Consider the following 7,705-nt stretch of genomic DNA (forward strand, 5'->3'; position numbering starts at 1 on the left):
TCTGTCGGTTCTAGGGGAAGATCCTTGTCATCAATCTTCCCCTGGTCTAGGAGCTTCTCACAACTGGACCAATAAGCAACGTCATGATAAATGGAGAAAATATTGAAGTTCTTAAGGACTTCATTTTACATGCATCCACATTCAACATCGTAGAGGTTAGGATTTAAAACACATAGGAAACTTACACCATATCATAAAATGTGGAAAAGCACACAATGATGGGAATCATGGCTTAATCAAGTTGACACACATTTGTGGGGGGAGGGCACAATTCAATCCGTAACAGCTGCTAATGAGCAGTTTCTATTGGCCATCGCAGTTTTCACTGCCTGCTGCGAGAGATCATTCAGCAATTTAAAACAAATTGCCATAGGTGCTATTTTTCTGTAGACAGGCCCTTGATGGTCCTAAGCCTTTAAGCCCAGTAAACCAATCCTGCCAGTTGTTTGGCTATGTCTACGATGTCTCCGTAACCATGCCCCCAGATGCTTTATTATGTATGGATATATATGCAGCACATAAAAACACGTATACACCTATGCCTACAGATACAGCGTAGACGGTCAGCAAAAAAGAGGAAGACCTTCAGTAAGACTGAATGACACAGTGGCTGCAACAATGGGCTTAAGCATAACAATGATTGTGAGGATGGCACAGGACCGTGCAGTATTCCATTCTGTTGACGTACGGTTGCCATGAGTCAGAACTGACTCAATGGCACCTAACAACAACAACACAGATACACCTATACCTGCTCATGCATATGCTCACATATGCCTTCCTATACACATATATGCATACATATCTACCTATGTAACCACATACTTTTTTTTATTGTGCTTTAGGTGAAAGTTTACAGAGCAAATTAGTATCTCGTTAAACCATTAATACACAAACTGTTTTGTGACATTGGTTGCCAACTCCGTGATGTGTCAACACTTTCCTGTTCTCCGCCCTGGATTCCTTGTTTCCATTTGTCCAGTATTCCTGTCCCTGCCTTCTTGTCTTTGTTTTGGGGCTGGAGTGTCCTTTTAGTCTCGCGTATATAATTGAACTACAAAGCACATTGCTCACATTTGTTATTGTTTGTTTTATAGATCTGTCTAATCTTTGGATGAAAGGTGAATTTCAGGAGTCACTTCAGTACTTAGCTATAAAAGTGTCTTGGGGCCATACTATCAGGGTTTCTCCAGTCTCTGTCGGACCAGAAAGTCTGGTCTTTGTGTGTGTGTGTGTGTGTGTGTGTGTGTGTGTGTGTGTGAATTTGAATTTTGTTCTACATTTTTCTCAGCTCTGTTCAGGATCCTCTACTGGGAACCCTTTCAGAGCAGTTGGTGGTGGTAGCCTGGCACCATCTAGTTGTTCTGGGTTCAGTTTGGTGGAGGCTTGGCAGTTGTGGTCCATTAAGACCTTTGGACTAATCTTTCCCTTGTGTCTTTGGTTTTCTTCCTTCTCTCCTGTGCTCTAGATGGGATGGGACCACTAGGCTATCTTAGATGGCCGCTCGCAGGCTTTTAAGACCCCAGACACTACTCACCACAGTTGGATGTAGAACATTTTCTTTATAAACTATGTTATGCCAATTGACCTAGATGTCCCCTGAGTTCATGGTCCCCAGACCTGAGGCCAGTAACTTGGTCCCTCAGGGAGTTTGAGTGTGTCTATGAAGCTTCCATGACTTTGCCTTGGTCAAGTTGTGCTGACTTCCCCAGTATTGAGTACTGTCATTCCCTTCACCAAAGTTACCACTTATCTACTATCTAGTCAGTGTTTTTTCATCCTCACTCCACCCCTTCCTTGTAACCATCAAAGATTCTTTCTTTCTATGTGCAAACCTTTTCTTGAGTTTTTATACTAGTGGTCTTATGCATTATTTGTCCTTTTGCGATTGACTTATTTCACTCAGCATAATGCCCTCCAGATTCATCCATGTTGTTCATTTTATTTCTTGATTGTTGCTTCCAAGGGCATTGATTACGGATCCAAGTAATATGAAATCCTCACAACTTCAGTATTTTCTCCATTTATCATGATGTTGCTTATTGGTCCAGTTGTGGTGATTTTTATTTTCTCTATGTTTAGGTGTAATCCATACTGAAGGCTATAGTCTTTGATCTTCATCAGTAAGTGTCTCAAAGTCCTCTTTCAGTGAGCAAGATTGAGTCATCTGCATATCACAGGGTGTTAATGAGTCTTCCTCCAATCCTAATGCCCCATTCTTCTTCAAATAGTCCAGCTCCTCAGATTATTTGCTCCGTATACAGGTTGAGTAAGGATGGTAAAATGACAGACCCCTAATGCACACCTTTCCTGACTTTAAACCATGCAATATTCCTTATGGTTTGAGCAACTGCCTCTTGGTCTATGTACAGGTTCCACATGAGCACAATTAAGTGTTCTGGAATTCCCATAATTTGCAATGTTATCCATAATTTGTTATGATCTGCACAGTCGAATGCCTTTGTATAGTCAATAAAATACAGGTAAATATCTTTATAGTATTGTCTGCTTTCAGCCAGGGTCCATCTGACATCAGCAGTGATATCCTCTTTCCATGTCCTCTTCTGAATCCGGCTTGTCCTTCTGGCAGTTCCCTGTCGAGGTACTGCTGCAACCACTTTTCAATGATCATCAGCAAAATTTTCATTGTGTGTGATATTAATGACATTTTTCTATAATTTCTGCTGGGTCACCCTTCTCTGGAATGGGTACAAATATGGATCTCTTCCAGTCAGTTGGCCAGGTAGCTCTTCCAAATTTCTTGGCATAGAGGAGTGAGCACCTCCAGTGCTTCATCTGTTCGCTGAAAATCTCAATTGGTATTCTGTCAATTCCTAGAGCCTTGTTTTTTCTTCTTTCTTCCATACTTTCAGTTCTTGATCACATGCTACTTCCTGAAGTGGCTGATATTGATCAATTCTTTTTGGTGTGGTGATTCTGTGTATTCCTTCCATCTTCTTTTGTTGCTTCCTGGGTTGTTCAATATTTTGCCCATACAGTCCTTCGATATTGCAACTCAAGGCTTGAATTTTTTCTTTAGTTCTTTCAGCTTGAGAAATGCCAAGAGTGTTCTTCCGTTTTGGTTTTCTAACTCCAGGTCTTTGCATATTTCATTATAATACTTTGTAAAGTTGCCCTCTGAAATCTTCTGTTCAGCTCTTTAACTTCATCATTTCTTCCATTCTCTTTAGCTATTCTACATTCAAGGGCAAGCTTCAGAGTCTCTTTTAACATCCATTTTGGTCTTTTCTTTCTTTCTTGTCTTTTTAATGACCTATTGCTTTCTTCATGTATAATGTCCTTGATGTCATCCCACAACTCGTCTGGTCTTCGGTGATTAATGTTCAAAGCATCAAGTCTATTTTGAGATGGTCTCCAGATTCAGGTGGGGTATACTCAAGATTGTATTTTGGTTCTCATGGATGTGTTTACATTTTCTTCAGCTTTAACTTAAACTTGCATATGAGCAATTGATGGTCTGTTCCACAGTCGGCTCCCAGCCTTGTTCTGACTGATGATATTGAACTTTTTCATCATCTCTTTCCACAGATGTAGTCGATTTGATTCCTGTGTTTTCTATCCAGTGATGTCCATGTGTATAGTCACCAGTTATGTGGTTGAAAAAAGGTATTTGCAATGATTAAGTCATTGGTCTTGCGAAATTCTATCATGCAATGTTTGGCGTCCTTTCTATCTTCAAGACCATATTTTCTGGGGGAAGTGGATCCAAGCTGGCAGAATAGTCAGACACTCCCTGTCAGCCCTTCTTATGACTAAGACCCCAAAAAACAAGTGACTCAATTATATATAACAATCTAGGAACCCTAATCATCAAAGACAAAGCTGAAGAATTGGACTGAGCAGCAGGTGGAAAGAGGGACAATTCAAAAGAAATGGAGAAGTACAGATTGTGAGATCACCAGTACCCTGCTAGCTGAGTCTGCACAGTACCCATGGGCTGAGGCAAGCAGCATCATCCAAAGACAGCCCACCACATCACGTGCAGACAAGCAACACTGAATCTGCGTGCACCTACAGAACCAAGTAAGAGTGACACCAGACCTGCAAAAGTTAGGTGCAAGCTTCTAACCCTTGTGGGGGCAAAATAACCCCTCCCCCAAGAGTTTCACAGTAGCGAAGCTCTTCCTTCCCTTCGCCCACCACCAACCCTGCTCTGCTCCAATACCAGTCCCACAGTATTCAAAATGCCACAGCCCCTAAGCTGGAACTCAGGGCTTTCCACTCCCACGCCAGTCTTGTGGCATTCAAAAAAGCCATACCCCCTAAGCCTGGAACTCAGTGCTGGTTGGGAGGCCCTGCACTTTCGTCCAGCCACTGGCATAAGGGGTCCACAAACTTGCAGCGCCTTTCACCCTGGCCCAGGCCTGTGTGGGCAGATTAAACACTCATGCCCTCATTAGCATAAAACAGCAGGGTATACACCTGAAGCCCGTTTTCAACTTCAGTACCCAAGGAGGAGCTACAGATTCATGACATTTGACACTACCCTACCCCGTAAGCACAGGCCTCACCCACCCACACCAGAGGTCTCAGGGCTGGCAATACCACCCATTCCATCTAGCCAGCCATGACAGGAGTCTGTAAATTAGTGGTGCCTCCCAGCCCCTCAAGCCAACAGCACTGGATGTCTGAGAACCAGCTGCAATACCCCCCATTACATGCTCTAGGGGTCAGGGACATGCCCTCCATCCAGGCCCTGGGGGCAGCTGTCAGCCCCCCACCTTGCCCCACACATAGCCCCACACTGCAGCTAGATACCTGTGCCTGTTCAGAGCACCCCATGCAGCCCTGCCCACCTAGGACTGTAGGTGAGAGTCTGTACCACACACATGGTGACCGATGACCTGGACACCTGTGTTGCACCCCAACAAGAAAAGCAAAGAAACCCCTGGACTCACACAGCTAGTAGCTGCTCTGACCACTTAGACACAGGACATGAAAGCTTCAAAGACGTCAACAACCAAATTAGCTCACATGCCTAGCCTTCTAAGGCATATCAAAACAAAACAAAAGTCAGGAAGCAGTAAATATACAATAAATAAATAAATATAATAACTTACTGATGTCTCAGAGACAACAGTTAATATCAAATCACATAAAGAAGCAGGTAGAGATGGCTCCAGCAAGTGAACAAAATAAAGAACCAGGAAACCTTCCAGAGGAAGGTAAGGCAATAGAACTACCTGAGAAAGAATTCAAAAGGCTAATATACAGAGCTCTCCAAGCGGCCAGGAAGGAGATTGGGCAAAACTCAGACCAAGCCAAGGAACACACAGACAAAGCAATAGAGAATTCAGGAAAACAACACAAGAACAAAATAACAGGTTGCTAGAAACCATACAGAGGCAGAAACTAGAAATCCAAAAGATTAACAAGAAAATTTCAAAACTGTACAACTCAATAGAAGGACATAGGAGTATAATTGAGACACTGGAAGTAAGAATTAGTGAGATTGGAGATAAATCCTTTGACACAAATTTATATGAGGAAAAATCAAGTAAAAAGAATTTTTTTTTTTTTTAATGAAGAAAGCCTAAGAATTATGTGCGACATGATCAAGAGGAAAAACCTATGAGTGATCCAGAGTACCAGAACAGGGGGAGGATAAGAGAAAACTGTTGAAGATTTGCTGGCAGAAAAGTTCCCTGATATCATGAATGACAAGAAGGAATCTCCCCAAGAAGGTCAATGAACCCTAGACAGGGTGGACACCAAAAGGAAGTCACCAATACATATCATAATCAAACTTGCCAAAACCAAAGACAAAGATAGAATCTTGAAAGCAGCTAGGGATAAATCAAAAGTCACCTACAAAGAAGAAACAATAAGAATAAGCTTAGCAGAAACCATGCAGGCATGAAGGCAATGGGATGACATATATAAAGCCTTGAAGGAAAAAAATGGCCAGCTAAGAATTATATATCCAGCAAAACTGTCTCTCAAATACAATGGTGAAATTAAGTCATTTCCAGATAAACAGAAGTTAAGGGAATTTGTAAAAACCAAACCAAAATTGCAAGAAATATTAAAGGGAGTCTTCTCCAGTTAGAGAACCAACAATATCAGGCAACAAACCCAGACTAGGACACAGGACAGACCAACCAGTTATCAACCCAGACAGTGAGTTCACAAAAACAAATCAAAGCTAAAAGACTGAAAATAGGGAACCAGAGATGTCAATATGTAAATGATGACAATGTCAAAACAAAAAAGAGGGACTAAATAGTGTAGTCATAGTACTTCCATATGGAGAGGAAGTTAAGATGATATCAAGAAATAAAAGATTGGTTTAAACTTAGAAAAATAAAGGTAAATTTCAAGGTAATCACAAAGGAAGCTAACAAACTTACCTGTCAAAAATAAATAAAGACTTAGCAAACACAAAATCAACAATAATGAAAAAGATGAAAAGAAATTACATAAATAAAAATGACTCACCACAGAAAATTAAGTGGAACAAAGAAACTCTCAACAACACACACACACAAAATCAAAATGACAGCAGTAAACTTATACCTATTAATAATTACACTTAATGTAAATGGACTAAATGTGCGAATAAAGAGACAGAGAGTGGCAGAATGGATAAATAAACACAATCCATCTATATGCTGTCTACAAGAGACACACTTTAGACACAATGACATAAGCAAACTAAAACTCAAAGGATGGGAAAAAAAATCAAATAAACAACAACCAAAAGAGAGCAGGAGTGGCAATACTAATTTCTGACAAAATAGACTTTAAAGCAAAATCCACTATAAAAGATGAGGAAGGACATACACCAGGAGGACAAAATCATAATAAATATTTATACAGCCAATGACAGAGCCCCAAAATGTATAAAACAAACTCTAACAACACTGAAAAGAGAAATAGACAGCCCCACAATAGTAGTAGGAGACTTCAACACACCACTTTCGGTGAAGGACAGAACATCTAGAAAGAAATCAAACAATGATATGGAAGACCTAAATGCCATAATCAATCAACCTGACCTCATAGACATATAAGGAACACTCCACCCAACAGTAGCAAAGTATACATTCTTTTTCAACGCACATGGAGCATTCTCCAGAATAGACCACATTTTAGGCCACAAGGCAAGTCTTAACAGAATCCAGAACATCAAAATAATACAAAGCATCTTTTCTGATTATAATGCCATAAAAGTAGAAATCGATAAGAGAAATAGCAAGGAAAAAAATCAAATCCATGTAAACTGAACAACACCTTGCTCAAAAACTACTGGGTTATAGAAGAAATCAAGAAGGAAATAAATTCACAGAATCAAATGAGTATGAAAATACATCTTACCAAAACCTTTGGGACACAACAAAAGCAGTGCTTAGAGGTCAATTTATAGGAATAAAATGAACACATCCAAAAAGAAAAAAGGACCAAAATTAACCCTACAACTTAAATAGAGAGTAGCAAAAGAAGCCCTCAGGCACCAGAAGGAAATAATAAAGATTAGAGCCAAAATTAGTGAAATAGAGAATAGAAAAACAATTGACTCAATAAGACCAAAAGTTGGTTCTTTGAAAAGATGGAATGAAATCGATGAACCATTGGCCAAGCTAACAAAAGAAAAAGAGGAGAGGAAGCAAATAATCCAAATAAGAAATGAGATGGGTGATATCACAACAGACCCCAATGAAATAAAAAGAATCTGGATTAAAGA

This window comes from Elephas maximus, chromosome 4 (assembly GCF_024166365.1).
Source record: "Elephas maximus indicus isolate mEleMax1 chromosome 4, mEleMax1 primary haplotype, whole genome shotgun sequence".
Classification (NCBI taxonomy): Eukaryota; Metazoa; Chordata; class Mammalia; order Proboscidea; family Elephantidae; genus Elephas; species Elephas maximus.